Below are 23,713 nucleotides of genomic sequence, written 5' to 3'. Positions count from 1 at the left end.
TGGACTACATAAATCTTTCTGATTTACAGCTATACTCCTATCATACATTCTAAGGTTTTCCAGAGATTAACATCACTTTCTAATCCATGCAATGGACCATAGGACCAATTTATACTTTACAGGTTAATAAACAGCAAGAATTATTATCTGTTTGTTTTAGGCTTGTGGAGTCAGAACCCATCAATATACTTACACCATGCCCCAGCAAGCGATATGGTAACGGGCTCAATCTCAATTGGGCCCCACAGCACTTATTTAATGTCCATATATTTTGGTTTTTAAATGATGTCTGTAATTTGTCAGCATATTCGTAAACTAGCAAGCTCATATTTTTCAAGCAAAGAGTGAGAATCAAAAATTTGAATATTTAGCTTACAGAATTCCAGGATAGAGCTAGAAATAGACTCCATCCACAGAGTGCCTTCCAGCACATGGAAAATCAGACATGTGGTACCTATGGTAACACAAATCATATATTCTTTGGTTCCTCAAATAAAACAAAAATTAAAAAAAAATATATATATATACATACACACACACACACACACACACACACGTATCGCAGCAAAAACAAAAACAGAAAGCAAGAAACTCCAGATATATTGGGATAACTCTCAAACCATTTTTGCTAAAGTTTCAAACATAAAATGAAAAGTCTCCAGGCTTGATTAGACACCCCATTCATAATTGGTATCCAGATCCTCATTTACATTCGGTTCCCCATGTCTTGCACTAACACACGTCTTTTTCATCACCACATTCTGCAAATATTTCACATATTCGTCTCCTCCTTTCAGATCCAACGCTATTACCTAGTCTGGCCCTAATGTTCAGCTTACATTCTTGCAAGAGAGCCCCTGGGCTGGCCTATCTGGATCTGATTCTGCTCCCTCCAATCACCTTCCATATTGGGGCTAGGGTAACCCTTGATTGGATCTGTCAATGGTTTTCTCTTTCCTACATAATCAAGTGAAACTTCCTCAGCTTCTCTTTCAAGGCCCTCCATATTCTTTACTCTGTCTCCTCCTTCCTCCCATTTCCACCCCCACCCCCGACCCCTAACACACACAGAAAGGTGGCTATCATGGTTCTCTGCCCAGATGCCTTCTTTAGGCCTGATGCACCCATTGCATTGCACCTTGAGCCCCGCCAAACATAAGGGCTGGATCCCTCACTGGGAGTTGTCCTTAGTGATGGGAAATCCATGCCCCCTCCTGAGATGGCCTGTGGGCGGTGACTGACTGATGTGGGTGACAAAGGCTGTCCCCGTTGCTTCCATTTGGGACAACTCTAAAATGCCATCCCAGCTCCAGAACTCCCCGTAAGATCAGACAAGACCTCAATTGTGACCAGATTGCTTTTCCTGCTGCACAATTCTGTTTTCCTCATACACTTAGAGGTCTCTGTTCTGCAATAGTCCCCCATAAACCTGCTGACAACCCTTTCTCAGAGTTTGGGAAACCAGTCTAAGACAGGCAGGTCCAGGAGCGGCCTGAGGAAGGACACTCCAACCGGATGTGGAGATGGCTCCCTTGCTGGCCAGCCCTTGGCAGGCTGTCGCAGTATGTGTTAAAACTTCACCCAGGGGTAAATTAGGATGGGATGATGGTGGGGAGGACTCACTGACTGATGCAATATCTTTGGTGTTTTAAAATTATGAGGGACAGGGTGACCATAAGGACTTTGGGATTGGATACCTATTTCCAAGTGGCACTGGTTTGTTGAAGAGATAATAAAATACTCAGGGTGATTAATCAATCACCAATTCAGGTGGAGCATAAAAGCCACAGATAGGGTCTCTTTGGCAGCATTTAATTAGGCCCTAGTCTCCTGCAGTCAGAGAAGGACTCAGTTATAAAAGGGGTGCTGTTTCAGAGAAATTTGGATTCTCATCTCCAGCAAGTCTCCTGTGCCAAGGTTAGAACCCTAATAGGGAAGAAGTAGAAGCCCTGAAATTGGGAGGGAAGTACCCAAGTAGTTGCACTTGAGACTCTCAAACTCCCACATTTCCTTGAACCCACTTAGACCTGTTGTTAAGCTCCCGCCCCTACTGGGGATGTGTGGGGTGGGCTAAGGAAGGAGAGGGAGTGTACAGTGAAGTTGCAGCAGGAGCCAGGAGAAGCAGCATGGGAATGTGTCCTGGGTCTGCAGGATCAAGGAAGGGGAGCAGCACATTAGTTGGATAAGGGATACTTATCACCCTGGGAGAGCTCTCCCATGATTAACACTGTGGCAAATCCCCCAGGGATGGTGGTAATAAGCTCCTAGGACGATTCTTGGAGGGCCACAAATGCTATGATCTACACTCAATGAAACAGAAATGCAAAAACTTTCATGATGCATGGCAGATAAAAGGATCCAAAGGCTCAGAGAACTGGGCATGCTAAAGTGCATTTGCTATGTAAAGCTAAACAAAACAAAAACAAAAACAAAAACCCCACTAGCCTACTATGTTCTAGTAAAGTCTCTGTCTCCCAAAGCAATGATGCCTGTGCTCATGAGAAGGGCAGCAGCATTAGTGAGCAGCTTAGTAGTGCTGTCATCTGTTGGCCAGGGACAACTGTAGGAAGAGATGCTGTTACAAAACTAGGCTCCCTGATGGACATGAGAGTAGCAAGATCTCAAAATAGTATAAGCCAGGTAGCAATGCTTAGCTCTCAGAAGTAATATGGGCACAGGTGTTGCAAAGCGTGATAGGACTGTAATGGCTTCCAGTGAAAGGACTGTTGGAGATGTGAACAGAACATGGTGTTCCTAGAGACAAGATAGACACGGGGTCAACAAGGGTATTGCTTAATTTACACAGTCAAAAGAAATCAATAATGAATAATCACAAGCAGAGGGCAGTAGGTCAATAAAAAGCACAATCTCTTGCCTAGTTTCCAGATCAGACTTGGATTCCCCTGGCTGAAGAAGTGGGTGATTCCTACAACATTGCAATAACAGGGCAAATCTATTAATTTATTATTTTCCCACTCCTTAATCAGGGAATTTAGGACCACTTATTCAGGTCAATATGCTTTGGAGAAAAGAATACTCAAGACTTTTGAGAATTACTGAACACCAGGTCTGAATAACACTAATAACCTGGTGCCCCAGTGAACTGCCATGGCTCCCTGCTGATGTGGAGACCCACAGGGCTGCTGGAGTCCTAGCTAAGGTCTGGCTCTCAGTGGGCCCACCAGTCCATGGACCATCCTGGTGATTCTTACCCTGATTTCCGATTTCCAAATACACGATTGGAAGGGACACTCTTGGCAGTTTGAAGAACTCTGATATTGACTCTTGGGGTTGTTAAGTAAGAACTATTGCAGTAGTGAGGAACATGTGGAAGCTTCCAAAGCTGCTCCTCACCACAGCAAAATGAGTAAATCAGAAAAACAATGCTGAATTACAGAAAGAATGGAGGAAATTAACAAAACTGTCAAAGACTTTAATATTGTAGTAGCCCCTGTCATATTTTGCTGGCTCTGACAAAAGTCAAATGGAACATGGCAGGAGATACTGTAACTACAGTATTCAATGTGTTCTTTTTGTTAGAGCAGATGAAAACAACCTCCAGAACTTGATCTGGAAAATGTGAGGGTTTTGCCATACCTATAGGAAGGAGAACTAGATGCACTCTGCATTCCCATGGGATGTTTACGGTCTTGCCCCAGCCTAGGTAAGTTCTTACACCTGAGGCACCTGGGTTTTATGGACATTCTGTAAAACACTACCCTGATTCACCATATGATTATCAGATGAGACCAGATGAGAGATATGGGGTATGTTGGAGGTCTTAGCAATTGCACACTCTATACACCTTAGCAAGTGACTGATAAAATTTATAAAGATTCAAGGGTATTCTGATTCTGGGCAAGATGGAGTAGACACATTTTCTCTATTTCTCCCTCTAAAATCTCTAGACATTGTATATGTACATATATAAAGCAAACATATGAAGATTCTAAAAGGTGGAGAAAAGGATGCAGACCAGGTAGGAAATTCAGGATTTAAGGAACGATACGGCAGTAAGTTCCTGGTTTTGTTTGTTTTGCCTCATATTCTAGACTGAATACTGGAGAATCCAGAAACACAAATGAATATAAAGGACAACAATAAAAACTGCATGGTTTCCCGTATTTGGCTTTTGGTCAAGGGGATGGACTGCCTGCTGTGCATGAAGAGTAGTGGTGGTGGAATTGGGCGGAGAGGGAAGCAAGGTTGGGGATTAAGTAGGATTCAGAAGATAACATGACCATCAATAAGTTTTAATTGCATTATTTATGATTTGGTCTTACTGCTATCTCCTATGCAGACATTAATAATCAGTGGTGCTAGATTAATCATTAGGTAAGCTTTCTAGGAACACATACATTCTATGTTTAAGCAACAGCAAAAATTCACTTTCCTCAACTTTATAAATTAAAAGTTAGTCAGCCAACTTCAATAATAAGCGAATTGGAATCCCAAAGTGGACTATTCTGTCCCATTTACTAATTTAGATGAATTATTTATTAGTAAGTTCAATTTAATTCCTTTGAAGTCCACACATTGAATCAACCATGTGCAATTTTCTTAAGGTTTTTATTTTTTATTGATAATTGAGTTTCTTGAATGGCAGATAAGTCAATTAGTAGAAAAATGGAGACATTGCGAAACTAACAAGTACATAAATTAAGAAATGTTGAAACTCATGAGAAGTCAATGTGGAAAGGAATAAAACTAAGGACACGTTCTGGCTTGTTGAAGAGACAGGTGTGGTGTGCACTGGCTGCTAAAGGGAAGAGGAGCGTAACGGTGCAGATGTCTATTTGCAGGAATTTCTCAAGGCTTCCTTGTTCAGTGTTTCTTATTCAGAGAGCATGCGAGAATATTCTGTCTTCGGGCAGCGGGAGATCTGGAAGAGCCTTGGAAGCTCCCAAAGACCAGGCTTGAGAGCCCCACCGACCACCTCTGCTCCTTGGATGCCTGATTCTGAATCTCGTTGAAGATGCCAGTACCCAAAGGAGACGGTGTGACAACTAGCTAGGGCTTGAACTCACCATGTCAGACAAAAGCACTCTGAGTGCACGGGGCTCCTTCACGGTTCATTGCAACAAATTCAGAATTCCACTTTTATGGCACGTAACACCAGGATCACATATAACCCTAGAGTATCTTTATTTGTTCTATAATTTAATAGTATACCTATGAAATAATTACATTATACTTATAGCTTTTCTTCATTTATAAACAGAACAAAAAAAAAACAATTGAATACAATTTGAGCCATTAGAAGGTAAACTTTGTCCATACAACAGCCTCCAGAAGGAGCTTCACACTGCAGCATACCATATTGCTTTCATTGCTACACCCATGGCTGGGTTTAACAGAGAGTGTGCTCATGTTTGCATTCCGCAAATTCTCAGCTTCGTCTTCCCCCTATCTGGGTGGGTTCTGTGTTAATAACATGATAGGGGCTAGATTTGCAGTTGGGGCGGAGACTCCCCTCCACTCCCCTCCTACTGCACCCCCTTAGCCTCCATTCTGATCACGTGATCACATTCCCTCCCTCACAGCACTCCTGCTGCGCATTCTGCCACTGAGTCTGACTTGAGGTTTTCCACTAAATGCAAAAATCAATTCTGCCCTTGGACACCTTCTCTATTTTTTCTCTCCATCCCCAGGTTCCAGCCCTTCAAGATTTCTTTTTATTTCTGCCTCCTGGTTTCAGGCTGTGTTTACCCATTTACGAAGCCAAGCGCTTTCCAACAGCACAGGCTGCTCAGGTCTCATGGTGTTACAGAAGGGACAGGAAAGAGCCTTGCAGTGCAGAGACCTGAAATAGATCCACCAACACACCCAAGCCCAGTCGTGCTCTCTAGGTGAATGTCTCTAGATCTACTGCCACTGCCTAGTGTCAGGAAGCTTCAGTCCCCAGAGACGCTTGGAGAGGGTCTCTCTCACATACTAGGGAACCGCCCCCTTGGCAGGATCCCCCTTGGCCAGGGAGACACCAGTGAAAAGTTTGCAAAGCAAGCTGACTCCCGCCAGGGGCATCTCGGTCACATTAGTCAGATTCCATACACACTACTCACAGGGAAGCCTTCCTAGGACATTTTAGCAAAGGGACCCAAGGAAAGTATCATTTTGCTGGAAAATAAACTATCTCTACTTCTTTATTTCAAGAGTCCACAACACGGAAACTTCAACAATTCCTTATTAAAGTGAAAGGTGACCTTGGTACAGTCTATATTTTGAAAAGGAAGCAAGTTGTTTTCTGCAGGACAGTTCAACTAGATTACTATTCTATATATTATAGTCCTCCCTTCTTCCTATACCACAAAGTGGCCTGACTCCTTATATTGTTAAATATCTCTTTCTTTTAACAGGAAATATATATATGTGTGTGTGTATATATATATATATATATATTTTTTTTTTTTTTTTTTTTTTTTTGCTTAGTGTCATGGCAGTGAAAATAGCACGCCTTCTCACCCCGCATGGCAGGCTTTTGAGTTTTGGGTTAATAACTTCCCAAACGACTCCCCTCCCGACACTCATCCATCCCAGCCTGATTTCTACATTGTGCTGCAATGCTTTAGTAGCTTCTGTGACGTAATAATCAAAGTCAAATTCGATTCCTCCCATCTCCCTGCCCAATCTAAAATAGGTGCATGACAGTGAGTTGCTGACCAGGCATTATTTCTGACTTAAAAACACCTTCTGGGCAGATCATCACCTGCTGTGCTTACTCAGAATTGTGCTGCAAAGCCAGAGGCAAAACATGTGAAACAATATATGGATAGGTCTATAATACTTTTTTTTAAAACAGCTCTTTACAATATAGGTCAATTATAAAACCAGCGTTAATACAGAGACCATTGTGTGTGATAATATTCTAACTGCAGCGGCAATGGCATGCACACCAGAGTTCGTCTTCAGTCCACAAGGGGGTTGGGGGGACAGTGACGAAGAAGGGGTGATGGTGGCTCAGGGTTGGGGAGGGTGTGGCCTGCTGTGAGCAAGGTCCCCAGGGAAGGCCACTCCAGGATCCAAGTGGCTCAAGTTGTCTTCTTGGTATCAGGTTTGCGAGGAGAGCCCCTGTCCATGGACATCTTCATGTGACTTGTCAACAGCCGCGTGACCGTAGAGGCCGAGGGCAGCCTCCGGATCACAGAGGGAGCGCGCCCAGCCAGAGGTCCAGGGACCCGTGGGAGAGGTTTGGGGACAGCTCAGCAGAGTGACGCATCCTTCGCCCTCCACTGCGCGCGGGAGGGGGGCGAGCCGGAGTGTAGGGGGAGGCCAGGGAAATACTCGCTTTTCCACACGGTGGAAACATCACTGCCGGATTGGCAGCGCATCACCTGAAAGGTCCTCTCCCACGACTGGGTGGCGGGTGGAGGTGGTTTTCCAGCCTTTTCCTTCGGGCCTGATCCACAACCCGGTTCGGGAGGCTCTGGCGGGGCCCCGGGTCGGTCAGGGACACATCAGCAAAGCTCCACTTGCGGTGGGTCCACGTTCTGGACAAGGACACCGTCAGCCCCAAGAGACCTGCTTGCCGCTGTGGGGGTGGGGGACACCAGGCAGCTCGTGAGTGGCCTCGTAGGACAGGGACAGGGACGGCGTCGGCGGCGGCGGTGGCGGCGGTGGCGGCGCGACCCAGCGGCGGGGGCGCGTGCAGAGCGGCGCTGCGCCCTCCGGGGCGCTCACTGCTTGTCCGAGTCGCTCAGGTTCACGGACATGCACCTGCACTGCTTCACCTTCTGGATTTTTTTGAGTCGGAAGGGCGGGTCCAGGCCGGGGCACTCGAGCTCCAGGAGGGCGGAGGTGACGCTCTGGGGCTTGCAGAAGGCGCAGGACCGGAAGGACTCCTCCTCCTCCTTCACGCGCCAGGGGATGTAGAAGGAGTCGCACTGGCCTAGCAGGAGCGGTTGAGGACGGTGCGGCTGCGGCCGCCGTCCTCGCTCACCGCCTGCCGCGGCGGCGGCGTCTTGCACCAGTCACTCTTGAGGTACGTGCGCTCCGTGACATCCAGGGCCTCCTGGCTGCAGGCCAGCACCTCCTGGATCTGGTGCTGCCATCTCTCTGAGTTGTTGCTGCTGCGGTCCTTGTAAGGCGAGGGGATGGCGCCCGCTGGCCGGTTCTTCCGGGCTTCTGCCACCGTCACCAGCACGGCCACCAGGAACAAGGACAGGGAAAGCCTCCGGAACATCCTGCAACGAGAAGAAGAATTAGAGGGGTTGGTTGGGATGGCCGCTCCAGTGCGCGATCCACGGTTTTCCTTTGAATGCTGTAGAGTTGTTTTATTTCGAGAAGTGCCAGGTGGGGCGTGGCTGACTACTGGTTGCCCAGCGGCAGGTGGAGGCGAGAAGTGACTGAACAGTACACTTGTGTACTGCTGTTGATGGCACCCCAGATAATGTCCCAAGACAAGGAGAGGACAAAATGGCCAGCAAGTAATTTATAACACAGTTAGGAAACACACACATGTTGAACAATCACAGAACTGCAAAGCAAATGCTGTCAAGAGATAGCTCGAGCCAGTTTGCAGAAGTACCGATAATAGTTAATACCCAACATTTACTGTGTTTTAGTATGTTCTAGGTGACAGGTATTTCATTTGATCCTACAAACAGCCTGAAGTGGGAGGTGGTGTTATGATCCTTACTCTGTAATGAAGGAAACCGAGGCCCACAGAGGTTGAGGTATTTGCCCAAGGTCACACAACCCCTGAGCAACGGCCCAGGATTTAAAGCCAGGCATCTACCTCCGGAGCCATCAAAATTAACCAGTAGACATGGATATGATTAGAAAAATTAATAAGTAAAAAATAGAAGGAAGATGGGTGTGGTTCACAAATTTCTTAAAGATGAGTATTCAAGTTAGAAATGGACAGACTAGTAAAATTGTTGCATCTCTGCTTAGCATTACTTATAAATAATATATAACATTTAGCATGGGACATCTGCACACAGATATTAAAATCATTCAAATGAGTCATAAATTAGATTCTCATGGTGAAAACCAATTCCTGGTTGTGAACAGAGAAATTTTCCAGATTGCATTAAAACTGTCTGATGCCAATGCAAAGCTTGCCTACAGGAATGTATTCTATTTTCAGTCTTTGTGTCAGGACACTATCATACAAGTTCAACGGGGATGGGAATCGCAGAGAAATGAGTCTTACTCTATCTGAAATGTGTCTTGTAGGAGGCAAACCAAAGTCTGACTAAAGGGAAAGATGGACTTCAAAGTTTAATTCACACTTTCAATGTTTGTAGTTTCTTGAATATCCTCAAGGAACACTAATAATTACCCATCTCGTTTCACAGCTGTAGCTCCCAACATAGCTGTTGTCATCAGCATCATCTTCATATTTATTCACTCCCTCTCTGCGTATTTTACCACTTACAGAACTGAGTAAACTCCCATTCCTTTTACATGCACCCCCTAAAGTGGACATGCAACAATAATCTCCCCATATATTATTATATAGTTATAATAGTGAATATTAGTTATAATATTATATTTATCAGCCCAGAGTATAGAGAATGACTAAAATTTAATATTAAGCATGTTGAATTCCTCAAATTGTTAATAAATGTCATAAATTTATCCATGCTAATGTTAGTAGCATATATTTATTAGTTCTCAAAGCACATCAGACACTCTGATAGTTTCCCTTCATGTATGAACCTATTTAATTATCAGACTTCTATGAAGTAGGTGCTATGATTTTCTACATTTTATGGATGAGGACTGGTTATGCGATCTTGGCAATGAGAGATTGCCGAGATCATATAACCAGTAGTATGTAAAGTACTTAAATCCAGGCATCCTGGCTCTGAAATCTGAGCTGCGGGTGAGCACCGCTGCCTCTTGGCTCAAAACAGGAGCAATGGCCTAGGTTCACACAGTCGTGATCCTGCCACCAACAACATCTGAATCGCCTGCGGTGCTTTAGAATGCAGATTCCAGGGTCCACCCAAAAGCATTCTGAATCAGTAGGTTGGGGAGAGATCTGAGATCTATATTTTTAAGAATTGCCTCAGGTAACTTTGATGAACACAAGTGACCCCAAATGATAGTGAGGGTGCAAAGGAAAAGCATCAGTTCTGCCCGGAGAGGGAACAGGAAGAGCATAGAAAGTGACAACTAAACGGGTCCCTTAAAATCCTAATGGGATTCTTTAGGGTGATGACACTGGCAAAAGCATGAGAGTTAGGTCACAGAGATGACAATGGGCAATTGAGAGCAGAGAGGGGGGACAAAAAGAAAGTTTTTTTTTTTTTTTTGCTCTTTTTTTTTTGAAAACAGTTTTTTCCAACACAATTATTGCACTTTTAAGGCCTAGTTTTTAAAGGGCTCTTCTCATTCCTCCTTAGTTCCACACACGAAGTGTCATATGAAAATGGCCACGCTTCCAGCTGGCTCGTGGCAAGCGTTGAGTATTGGACACGCTCAGCTTACACAGCTTATTATATTTGCGGAATGACTTGTGATCTCAATAGCCTCTTAAAAAGAAAGTATTTTGGTTCTATTTTAATAATTTCCGAAATTATTAACATTCTGAGTAAACACAACCAAGAGTTTGCGAGTCCCAGCCAGGAAAGATTGACAGAGTCAGCCGGGTCCTCAAATCCTGGTTCCAGGAACAGCTTCACATGCATGGTGGACAGGCTCAGAAATGCATGCCGCCACTCAACAGGTCCTCCTCCTCGTCAGAGAGAACGTGTTCAGACTCATCTGGGACCAAAGCTCTTAGGGTCAATAGTAGTAGATGAGGCGGTTTAACATCATGTGTCCTTTGAACGCTTTCAAACTTTTCAAAGCATCACCTTTAAAAGTTGTGTCTCCCAGGAACCTAAGAAGAAAAGCAAACCTCCAATTTTTAGGAAAGGAAAGAGAGGCTGCTGAAATCTAGATGATTGGGACCACATCAGGCTCTTCTATCTTTTCCTGTATCTCATTTCTTTCCTCCTTCACACCTAGCAATGGTAACGTGGCATCTCAGTGTCCAAACAGGTAAATAGGCCAGAGGTGTTTTGCCCTGGTGTCTATGAGGCTGTAGCCTCTTTTCTTCAGGGCATTAAAGCAATGAAGCCAACAGCTCGTCCTCTGCTGGCCCTTGGCGTAGGGTTCCTGGGGAAGAGAACAAACGTGCATGCCTCTGTCTCCAGTTCAACAACCGTCCCTGTGTGCATATGTCACCGGACCTGAATTTAGCACTTTAGCATCCTGCTCTGTCCTGAATCACTTTGCTACTCAGAAAAATGGTTGGCGTACAATTAACCTCTCAAGAATGTTGTGACTACTGCCAGGAACGACAGCACGGGGATACTTCATTTTACTCTCACATCCTGTAGCTGTTGGCTTCTAGCAGAAGAAACTCATAAATAAATGCTGTTGGTTTTATGAACCATCCTTCTGGCCTGGCGATGTTGTCACTTGGCAAGGGGTGCCAGGACTGTAAATGCTGATGGCCTAAGCAGACTGGGTTGGCCAAAGCTGGTGGTGCAGAGAGAGAGGCGGTGGAAGTGTTTTTCTCTTAAGTGAAGGCCCTCGGGCCTGGCCATGGTAGATACCAGAACAGTGGCTGCAGAGGCCAAAGCAATCGCGTATCTAGGCAGCTAAAGCATCCCAGGGCCCTTCTATCAGCCCTTCTTAGAAGTGTCAAGACCCGAAGAGGGTTCTGCCAATGGGAGCTTGAGCAATAAAGCTTCCTGATTTCTAGGAAAGGCTACAGCAGTGCTGAGTCATCCTTCCTGACAGGTGAATGCAAGTGACCGAAGGCCCAGGTTACAGCTAAGCTGATGAGCTCCCTCCCAGGGTGACCTTATTGAGTTGTAGAAGTCAGGTCAAAGCAGTACGGGGCCGTGCAGGAATGGGGATTGGGATGGGGCTGAGACATTTTCTGTGACCTAAGAATTCCAGGGCATCCTTGGAAGGTTGAAGGGAGGCTCCCAGGGCTGAATAGTGACAGGCACACCTGGCATAAACTTGCTGTCACCACCAAAGTGAAAAAAAAACTCAAAACCAAACAGAAACCTCCAAAGCAAAATCCCCAACAATGTTAAACTTCAGAGATTATTTTTATGAGTTCTAATACCACCACGGCCTCCACTACTAAAGGTACTGCCTTGATGACTTGCGTTCTTAGGCTGGGATGGTGATGGTCTAGCTGCCCAACTAACTCTCTAGAAAAAGATCCGGATGTTCCCTGGCCCCAGCATCACCCTCAGAGCCTACGATGGCTTGTCTGCTGAAACCACTCACCTCTAGAACCTGTAAACTGAGGCAAACTATGGCCCACGGGCCAAACCCAACCTGAGGTCTGTTTTTGTAAATAAAGCTGTATTGGAACATAGCCACACCCCTTCATTTATGTTTTGTCCGAGGCTGCCTTGTCCCAAAAGCAGAGTGGGCGAGTAGTGGAGACGGTGGCCTCACACCTGCAGTCTGAAATACGGACTTCCTGTCCTTTCACAGAGAAACAGTGCCAAGTCCTGCTCCAGACTCTTTCTATGTGATTTAGTTGTCGCCTTCCCTTTACTGCTGGGCTCTTTTGCCAGAACAGGAGCTTCAATTTTAACATTTATAACTATGAAATATTTCATACGTAGAGCAAGACAGAGAATATAACAAGCCCTATGTACTCAACAGCAAGATGAAAACAGTGTTGATAGTTCTCATTTTTATTTTGCAATCTTTCTATTTTGCAAAAAAATAATATAGATACTATTAAAGTATCATTCTCTCCTCATCGCTTCTCATACCCTCCGGGACATGACCAGCATCCTAAAGTCGGTCTATATCATCCCTGTTGATGTTTTCAGTGTGTATGTTTTGTGTATGAGGGTCTGTTTGTATGTGTGTAATTCATCTTTACCTGAACAGTACCACACTCTTCTTTTGCAACTTTTTCGTCCAAAAAGAATGTGTTTGAGATCATCTGCATGTGGATGTTTGTAGGAGTCTCTACTCTCCACTGCTGATATGAAAGCACAGTCTATCCATGCATCTTCCTGAGGAACAGGTGGGTTCCTTCTACTTTTTCACTATTGCTAATAGTCCTGCACTGAATATTTCTGTATGTGTTTATTTATGTCCATCTGTTAAGGGTTTTTCTAGAGGAAACACCAAGAAGTGGAAATACAGGTCATAGGATCTGTATCACTTGAGCTTGACTAAGTTTTGCCAAGTTGCTTTCCGAGTGCTTGTACCAGCCTCCTCTGCCCTGGGTACCGTGCGAGTCCCTGCTACAGCACATACCCCTAACACTCGGTGTTACCAGATCTGTTACTCTTTGCCTACCTGAAACATTTGAAATGGCATCTTATGATTATTTTAATTCGCATCTCTCTGATTACATGGGGTTGTATAGTAAGCTCAAATGCAGCGGTCTTATGACTGAAAAAGAATGATTGCAACTTATTCCGAATGAGAGAAATTAAAATATTAGGAAAGGAAAAATAAGAAGTTCTAACTGTAAATTTTCTGAACTGTCATGAAAAGAATAGGAACCGGCTCGCACTTTCAAAGCAGAGAGATCAGGGGATCCCACATGACTCAGAAGTTTGAAATCCAAATGGATTCATTGACTTTTCCAAGTGGCATTTTCTGAATGGAACATTGACTACCATTTTTTTCCAAGAGAAGCTTAATTTCATCTGGAAAATTATATTATTATTTTTTTTAAAGAAGGTTTTCCACCAAAGAAGAAATGATATTATCATTACTTACTTTGACTTTTGGATAGCCAGTGTATCATTAGGGAATTTATAATCAAAGTTCTAAATCTTTGAAGGAATGGCTGGGATAAGTTCAGGATAGGATATATAACACTGTGGCAAGATTCTGGCAAAGCCTTAAATTAAATAAGGAAATAGAGGGGAAAGGGGAAAGGTCTTTGAAAGCTGTGAGTTTACCCACATGTGCGTTGTTTCTCTCTGGGCCACGTCCACTGGGGAATTGGAGGGAGAACACGGTTTCTGGGCACTGAGCCGCCCATGCTGTGACCCTATGTGACTCATTCCCAGGCTTCTCCGGGTTCCCCCATGTAAAATGGTGTTGATGGCACTTGCCACCTGCTGTCTTGTGTTGCTGTCATGAGGAATGTGGCACTGAAATCAAGTCATAATCCAAGAACTCTCTGAGCAAAAAGGACCACAAGTTTTATTTAAAGGAAGGAAGAAACTATGAGCCACATATTAAAGGTTTTATAGCCACTGACATTGTTCTCTGCAGCCATTAAGCAGCACCTAATTTTTTTTCAAATAAAGATTTTAGACTGTTGCCCGAGTGACCAATGATACTGCAGGGATTCTGCACTCTGCAGTCCCCTTCCTCCACCTTTCTAGAACAGCACTGTGTGTTGAAGGAAAGCTGTGATAGCAGGCTTCCCCTTCCCTGGGGGCAGAGAATAGATTTTCTGTCTATGTATATATAATAGACAAAATAAATTAGTGAGCCCTGTCTAAATGCTTTGAGCAAAATCAAAAACATTCTGCCCACGTACTCCATCAATTTTTCCCATTCACTCTTACTTCCAGCTACTTCGTTATTCTCGTTGTGTGACAGTTCATAGACATGGTGGCAAAGCCCGTAATAAAGTCTGACAAAACTATGCACTGTCATCCCTTTGTTCTTCCTCTAGAATTCAAGAGAAAATATCTTTTTCCTCTCTCAATCTCAGTCTTTCAATCTCTTTTCTTGATTTTTCTTTCTCTGCTCTCCTCTTAAAGACGGGTCTTCCTCAAGGATTGCTCATAACCCTGTCTTCTCATTGCTGGTATTTCTACCAAGAATTCTATTCATGCCTATGACTTCAACTACCAGCACTCTGCTCATGACTCCCAGACCCTATACTCAACTGCCTAGCAAACATTCCCCAAATGTCCTGCAGGCACCCCAAATTCTGTATGATCCAAATCTTACCATAATTTCCCGCATATCTGCACCTCTTCTGACGGATCCTGTCTCAATGAACAGTACAACATTTATCCTTTCACCTAAGCCAGAGAGCTGAGAGTTCACGCAGACTCTGTTAATTTACTACCTGAGAGGCAATATCCCATTTTTCCTTTCTAACAGAACCACAATTTTGTCCAGGTATTGAATTTCAAGTTCACACACTTTTCTACACACCATGCAGTTGAAAGTTGGTTGGTCCAACCCAATTGATCATCCTACTCTTCTTGTAAGTGATTGATTCAGGCATGGGCAATAATGCAACTGTGATGTAAGGTCCCATCTCCTGGGAAAGGGTTTTATTCCCTGATAAGAAGAGACACACCAGGAGAAATGGCTGTTCTGGTTTTGATTGTGTTTATGCAAGGATCGGATGACTGAGGCTATGGCAGCCTCCATAAGGGTGGGCGCATGGGATGAAAGTCAAATCTTTGCAGGGTAGACCCCAAATGGAAAGCAACTGGGTTCTTGACTATGTTTTTAAGCCATTGAACTAAGCATTCCTGGAACTGCTTACCCTTGGACTTCATGTTTGTGAGTTAAACTCATTAGTATTTAAAGCACTTTTGCTGAGTTACTGGAGAGTATCCTAGCTTATCTTCTCACATATTAAATCCATCAACAAGACCTTATCGTCTTCCCTGCCTCATTTTTTTTTTTTAGACAGAGTCTCTCTCTGTCACCTGGGCTAGAGTGGTGGTATCATCATAGCTCACAGCAACCTCAAAATACTGGGCTCAAGTGAACCTCCTGCCTCAGCCTCCTGAGTAGCCAGGACTACAGGCACACACCACCATACCTGGCTAATTTTCTTTCTATTTTTTTTTTTTTTTTTTTAGTATATACAGGGTCTCACTCTTGCTTAGGCTGGTCTCGAACTCCTGACCTCAAGTGATCCTCTTGCTTCAGCCTCCCAGAGTGTTAGGATTACAGGCATGAGCCACCGCGCCCGACCCCTGCCTGAAATGTTTCTCTGACCACTGTTAGTCATTTAGGTTTCATTCCAATGCTGTTTCCTTTGTGAAACCTGCACATTTCCTCTGCCCCTCACTTTTGCCATCGACACACCTGACTGCCTTGCTGTAGCCAGTAGACACCGTGTAGCCATTGGGAGCCATGTAGCTCCATGTAGCTCCACATAGGGAGCCGTGTTTGCTCCCTACTGTGGTGTCAGAAATTGGAAGATACCGGTATTCAGTCTTTGTTTAATGTGATTTATGGTGGGTCTAGAGAATAGTTTTGAATGTTTATTTTTTTATTTTTATTTTATTTTTTTTTGAGACAGAGTCTTGCTCTGTTGTCCGGGCTAGAGTGCTGTGGTGTCAGCCTAGCTCATAGCAACCTCAAACTCCTGGGCTCAAGCCATCCTACTGCCTCAGCCTTCTGAGTAGCTGGGACTTCAGACATGCGCCACCATGCCCGGCTAATTTTTTCTATATATTTTTTAGTTGTCTGGTTAATTTCTTTCTATTTTTAGTAGAGATGGGGTCTCGCTCTTGCTCAGGCTGGTCTCAAACTCCTGACCTCGAGCGATTCTCCCACCTCGGCCTCCCAGAGTGCTAGGATTACAGACATGAGCCACTGTGCCCAGCCTAGTTTTGAACGTTTATTAAGGTATGAATGAATGAAAGACTGGATGATTTAATGTTTTACCTACACTGGTAGAGATGTGATTTATTTTTATTTTTAAAAACTATCAATAAGAGCTTAAAACTGGGTTAACTTTTCAGTAGGTGTGATACTTTCAGTAGGTGTGAGCCTTTCATCATAATGATTGAATACACATCTAGGCTCAAAATCCAAAGTAAACATAAGGAATGAAAATGGAATATTTGAAAAAATCAAACGAACCATTGCCTATGATTCAGCAACAATAATTTTTGCAGGTCCTTATCTCCCTTCTTTTTCCTCGGGTCATCTACTCCTTATTTCTTCAACCACCAACCCAATACTCTTTCCTATCTCTCCCCTTAACTAGGCCAGCAATTCTCTGTGGTAAATGGTCTTCAAACTAGCATCCGTCTAACCCTGGGGGTTACAGAAAGGCTTTCCAAGGGATGTGTGTTCAAGCACAGTATTAGAGGAATCAGTGTATAAACCTCAACCTCTGTGTGTTCCTTCTCTTCCAAGAGATCTGCTTGGGAAGGTGCCTACCATGGGACAAACAGGTTCTCCTTTCCTGTGTCGTTTGTGTTCTCTTCTTTCGCTTTACAAAAGAGAGAGGCAGCTCCCATCCCACCCACTCTTACGGGAGTGTACAGCCTGAGATACGACAAAGCCTTTAGGGTGCAAAGCAAAGGGACAATTCTAAGCATCGTTACCCTCACTAACAAGTAAATGACTAATAAATAAATCTTTTTGCAAGTCAAGTCGTTTGTAATAATTTGCTTTAAATCAAAATTGAAAAAGAATCTAATTACATTCACAGGTGATACTCATCAGTGATCACTATGTGATTTTTCACATGTAAGTTTGAAGGATTTTAAGAAATCAAGACATTGCTCTTAGGAAAACACATTTCTATGCCCATAATCCCAGTGCTTTGGAAAGCCAAGGTGGGAGGATGGCTTGAGGCCAGGAGTTCAAGACGAGCCTGGCAACATAGTAAGACCCCTGTCTCTACAGAATACAAAAAAAAAAAAAAAGTCAGGTGTGATGACACACACCTGTAGTCCTAAGTATTTAGGAGGCTGAGGCAGGTTTGATTCAGCCCAGGTGTTTGAGGTTACAGTGAGCTATTATCACACCTGTGCACTCCAGTGTGGGAGACAGAGTGAGACTCTATCTCTAAAAAAAACAAAAAAAGAAAGAAAGAAAAAAGAAAACACATTTCAATTATAATTTACTTATGTGAATACATCTCCTTAGTATATTATCTATTAATGTATATAAATATAATATATTAATAAAATACATTTTGTATATCATATAATCTTATACACACAGAGAGTAAAGAATTTCTGCTGAACCCTGCCTCTTTCTAGGAATAAGTAGTATTCCTCTATGAAAGCATAGACAACAATAAAATATCTCCATGCATGGGGCATCTTTTTAGGAGAGGAAAATAATTGAAATTTACCTTTTTTGTGTTTAATAATTATTTATCAACTTTTGACATAAACTTAGGCTATTTTGTTCAAATACTGTTGTTCACTCTAATGAGTAATCAATCCACAGGAAACACATAAAGCTGGCCACAGAACTCAAATTAAAATTTACATGCACACTTTTGTCATACTAAAGAATCAGGAGAAACAAAAGACTTTCCAGTATAAAACCTACTAGGAAAACCTTCTGTGGTTGGAACTAGAGTGAAATATGAATTTAAGGAGAAAAAGATACAATGTAAAATTTCCTTTAAAGGAGTATTTCTACATTTTTTTAAATGTACAGCAGTGGGCATAAAATAGCTATGGTATTTAGATTCCTCTGGAGACAAAAAATGTTGTAACCATCTTATTTTAAAACATCCAGTTTGCACTATTTTTTAAATAATATATCTACTGCAAATTTTAGATGTCAATTAAAAAGTTTGTGAGAGGTCATAGACTTAGAACTAAAAATGTTTGCAGAACAGTCCACTGAAGTATATTAGAGTACATTATTATATTATATTATTATTTGCAAGTATGAGAATTGCATTAATGATGCTGGGCAAGAAGAATAAGTCATTCTTGAATTCTCTGATACATAAAAATTTTATGTCCACATGTAAATGTTATGAAGAAAGACCTCAGGCTTCATTCCTCTCCTATTCACTCACTCACTTCTTGAATTCTGCAACGTCTCTTTCCTGAGTTTTTCAAAACACTCTGTTGGCCAATGGGTCCATAGAGCCTGGCAAGTCCCATATTAAGTAATTTAGTTGAAACAAGAAGTCTGCTTCGGTCGGTGTTAAGTCCTGCGCACCCTACTTTTTTCAAGTTAGCTCCTATTGACAACTGATGTAGAATTCAGACAAATTAGAGGGCAAATTCAAGGCTCTCGACCAAGGAAAACAAACATAATCAGAGAAAACCAGGAGACTTAAAATATGCCAGTGGATATGGAGTTATGGAAAAAGTGTTGAAAACATATTAAAAATGAAAACCAATACCAAAGGCATTCTCCATTTATGAGCCTGTAACAGGCAGCAGTTTTATTAAAGTTGTGTGCATGAATCGACCCGTTCATTCATTCATTCTACATGTTCCATGCATTTTCCTGGGGTTTGAGATACAAAGAGGAGTAAGACATTGATTTCATTCACAAATAAACAGAAAGGGACAATAACCCCGAATATAGGAAAATAGTTAATTGCCTCTTTGAGTAAACCATGAAAGAAATGGTGTGGGCCTGAGCTAAGGGGTGATGGGAATAGAAATGGATGCAACATTTTAGATATTTGGGCTTTAACGTGTTGAAATAATTGAATGGACACAGGATGTGGAATGGGGAGAAATCTAGGTACCTGTTTAAGGCAACTGGGTGACGGGTCTGGAGCTGGTTTTCACCAGCTTAGGGAGGATCAGAGGAAGAGCTGGTTGTTGGGGACAGGCAGTTTCTATGGCACAAGGAAAGAAAGACGTCTCGGAGACAGCTGTGTGGGGTAATAAGATCACTCAGGGGTTGGGTAAGAAAAGTGTGTGAGTGAAACTCTGAGGACCACCAGCTTCTCAAGGGAGAAAGGAAAGGAAACTTACAAAGGCAGACAAGGAAAAGCAGGAACAGCAAAGGCTGGAAGAAGACAGGTGCGGTAAAGACAGAAAAGTCTTTACTGGGTGGATAGGAGTCACCTTGGGGGAAGAATCTCCCCTGGGTGGGGGTGAGTGGGAACAAGAAGACAGTGAGGGAGAAGTGAAGATAATGTGTACTAAATCCTGTTTGTTATGCTTTAAACCATTGCTGATACACTGTAATTCATCTAGCCTTCCACATATTGAAGGATCTGCTCTGAGTGAAGTAAATGGAATCATGTGGAGAGGATAAAAAGTGTTTTCTAAACTTCAGCATCAGGAGCCCAAAATACCTGAAAAGCTAAATGTAATGAGGCACGTACCAAGCTGGTGCCTGGGTTTGAGGTTCCCTCTACTTTTTCTGAGATTTCCCTTGTTTGTCAAATAATTAACCTTTTCCCAAAATACCTAACTTACTACTCCTCTGCGATGGGAAACTCCATCAGGGTAGAGACCAAGTCTGTTTTGTTCACCACCATTTCCCTGGAACTCAGCACAGACCCCAGCACATAGTAGATGACCAATAAATAGGTATTGAATAAATGAAAGAATATCTAATGTTTCAGAGAAATGACAGAAGTTGTATTTGAGAAGGGAAAAGCCTGGGAGGTGAGAGGAATCATTCCTTTGCCTTTTATTTGGGAAATAAAGCAAATTTAAGTGTACCATTCATCCAGCAAATATTTACTGAGTGCACATGTGCTCATAATGTTTGATGTCCATTCTGCCTTTTATAACTCTGTTTAGATCTTTCCTTGGATCAGCCTAATTATAAATAATGTAAATAAAAAGGACTTCTACTGAACTTTTGAAGTATTGGTAGAGCATGTTTCTTGTTAACATCCAACAGAACCAGTTTTACCTTAAGCCAAGCTTATCAAATATTTTCTAATATATTGTTTCCAAGCACAAGGATTGGCACATTTTCCCATAGAGCAAGTTCTAGTAATAATATCTATTATTTGTATGCAACATAAATTCAATAAAGGGCTCTCTTTTTCTTTTATTAATATAAGCAGACCTCAATCTTCATTATAGACAAGACACACCTGGAAACTTGTTAAAAATGCAGAACCCAGGTCCACACACCGTGGAAATTCAGATACTCAAGATCTGAGCTGGAACATGAGAAATGACATGTTTAGCAAGCACCCCATACTCTGAGAAACAAAGCCTAAATTATTTGTCTAGAATATAATTATCTAGGCTCTGGTTCATTGCCCAGGGCACACTTTGTTAATTGCATCCTCATTAATAAGGACCAGAGACCAATGCAGCGATACATAGCAATCAGCGTTAACGTTAATTGAAATTTAGATCTGACGTCTCTCCTTTCTTTGAGCAGTTTTCCCATGTTTAGAGTAGAGGACTTCTTTAATGATTTGTGACAGGAAGATGTGAGGGAGATGATTTGCAAGTAATTGTGACATGTGTTTCCACTTAGGATGCCTTTCTTCCCCAGCCTGCGCGCTGTGGCTTCTGAGCTCTATGGATGGCATTGTTGGGAGAGGGACTCAGCTCGCTGCAACTCAGCCATAGTGAAGGTTGACATTCACGTCTGTGCAGTGAGAAGTCTGCCCAGGAACCAGCTTGTTTGATTCTCATGACCTCCCTGCCTCCTCTCCTTCCAATTTTCCACGAAGTTTGGATCTCTTTCAGGCAATTCGCATTGAGCAGGAGGTTAAAAAGTTGAAGAGAATCCACAGGCAGTATCTGTTATGGCGGAAGGGGGCATAGAAAGAATTCTGTGTATTCGACGTAAAGAAAATTATATGTATTTGGTGGAAGTCCCGGGGATGGGAAGGATGGAGTGTCAAGCGACCACAATTCCTCAGAGTTGCAGCCAAATATTTGAAGGGCTGTCATATGGAAGCCACAGTTAAGCCCCGCTAGGCTACTCCAGAGCCAAGCTAGGGCCAATGAACAGACAGGCAGGGAGAAGTATTCTTTTTTTTTTTTTTTTCATCTTATTGTTATGGGGGATACAGAATTGCAGGTTACATACGTTGCCCATGTACCGCCTTTCCCCCCAAGTCAGAGCTCCAGGCGTGTCTGTTCCCCAGGTAGTGCGCGTTGCACCATCTTACCCAATATGTGAATTTTTAAAAATAACAACTATAGCCCTTTAAAAGGCGAATGGTTAATTTTCCTGACTTTTATACAGATTCTAGTTATCAGCCCTTTATTGGATGTGTAGCATGGAAATATTGTCTCCCATTATGTAGGTTGTCTATTTGCTTTAATGATTGTTTCTTTCCTTGGCTGTGCAGAAGCTTTTTAATTTGATCAGGTCCCACTTAGCTATTTTTGTTGTTGCTGTGATTGCCTTTGGGGTCTTGTTCATAAATTCTTTGCATAGGCCGATTTCTTCTAAAATTCTTTATGGTTTCATGTCTTAGGTTTAAGCCTGCTACCCATCGTGGGTTGATTTTTGTGAGAGGCAAGATCCTGTTTCAGTCTTCTACATGTGGCTATCTAGTTTTCCCAGCACCATTTATTGACTAGGGATTCTTTTCCCCAGTGTATGTTTTTGTCTGCTTTGTCAAAGGTCAGATGGCTATATGAGGATGCTTTTATATCTTGGGATTAAAAAGTGGGCAAAGGACATGAACAGAAACTATTCAAAAAAAAGACAGAATAATGGCCAACAAACATATGAAAAATTGCTTAACATCTCTAATCATCAGGGAAATGCAAATCAAAACCACAATGAGATATATCACTTAACTCCAGTGAGAATGGCTTTTATCAAAAAGTCCCAAAACAACACATGTTGGCCTGGATGCAGGGAGATAGGAACACTCATATACTGCTGGTGGGACTGCAAACTAGGACAACCTCTGTGGAAAGTAATATGGAGACACCTCAAAAAACAAAAGTAGAACTATTAATACTATTTAATCCAGCAATCCCACTACTGGGTATTTACCCAAAGGAAGAAAAGACATTCTCTAATAAAGACATCTACACCTAAATGTTTATAGCTGCACAATTCATAATTGCAAAGATGTGGAGACAACCCAAGTGCCCACCAATACATGAGTGGATTAATAAAATGTGATATATGTATACCATGGAGTACTCCTCAGCCATAAAAAATGATGAACTATCTACTGCATTATCCTGGATGGAGCTGGAGCAGATTCTTCTAAGTGAAGTATCACAAAAATGGAAAAACAAGCACCACATGTACTCACCATCAAATTGGCACCAATTGGTCAACATTTATGTGCACATATGGAAGTAACATTCATCAGGTGTCAGGCAGGTGCGAGGGGTGAGGAGGGGATGGGTAAATTACACTTAATGGGTGCAGTGCACGCTTTCTGGGGGATGGGCACACTTGTAGCTCTGACTTGGGCAATGCAAAGGCAATATACATAACCAAAGTGTGTGTACCCCCATAATATTCTGAAACTTAAAAGAAATTTTAAAAATTTAAACATAAAATCAAATAAATTTAAAACACACACACACACACACACACACACACACATACACAAGGTGAACAGTATCCAGAATACATAACTCCACAGAGACATTGCAGATTGGTAGGCTGGGGGTGGAGGAAGGAAGGGGTAACGACTCATTTTAATGAGTACACGGTTGCTTTGGGGGGCAATGAAAATGTTTTGGAACTAGATAGAACTGGTGGTTGCAAAACTTTGTGAAGGTACTGAAGGCCACTGAATTGTGCCCTTGAAATGGTTAATTTTATGTTATGTGAATTTCACCTCAATTAAAAGAAACGAATTAGCAGAGGAATTATTTGAAATGGAGGTTTAAAAAAAATACTACTTGCTTTAAAACTATTTGATGAATGACTTCAGTTCGTGGTTAAGTCTAAATCAATAAAAATCAAACATTATTCTCAGAAACAAAAAAGTGCATGGATTGATTCACAGCCTATTAGGCTCATTATCTCTGAGAAAATATGTCACTGAAGGTTTTGTGATTATTCTTCAAGGAGACAAAGAAGAGACATCTGCACTGGGTGGAAAGTGGCACTATAGTATGGTCCAAGTTAATTTGTTTTTCTTTTAAAAAAACTCAATCTGTTT

The 23,713-nt window shown here is 42.5% G+C and overlaps 1 pseudogene; it reads right to left on the bottom strand.

Annotated features, from left to right (window-relative positions):
• Nucleotides 1-7,613: 7,613 nt before the first annotated feature.
• On the bottom strand, nt 7,614-8,179 carry LOC138376587 (gremlin-2-like; annotated as a pseudogene).
• Between the last annotated feature and the right edge of the window lie 15,534 nt (nt 8,180-23,713).

The sequence above is a fragment of the Eulemur rufifrons genome, chromosome 28 (assembly GCF_041146395.1).
Source record: "Eulemur rufifrons isolate Redbay chromosome 28, OSU_ERuf_1, whole genome shotgun sequence".
NCBI classification, from domain to species: Eukaryota; Metazoa; Chordata; class Mammalia; order Primates; family Lemuridae; genus Eulemur; species Eulemur rufifrons.
Note: the sequence above shows the minus strand (reverse complement) of the source record. Positions and strands in the feature narration are given on the sequence as shown.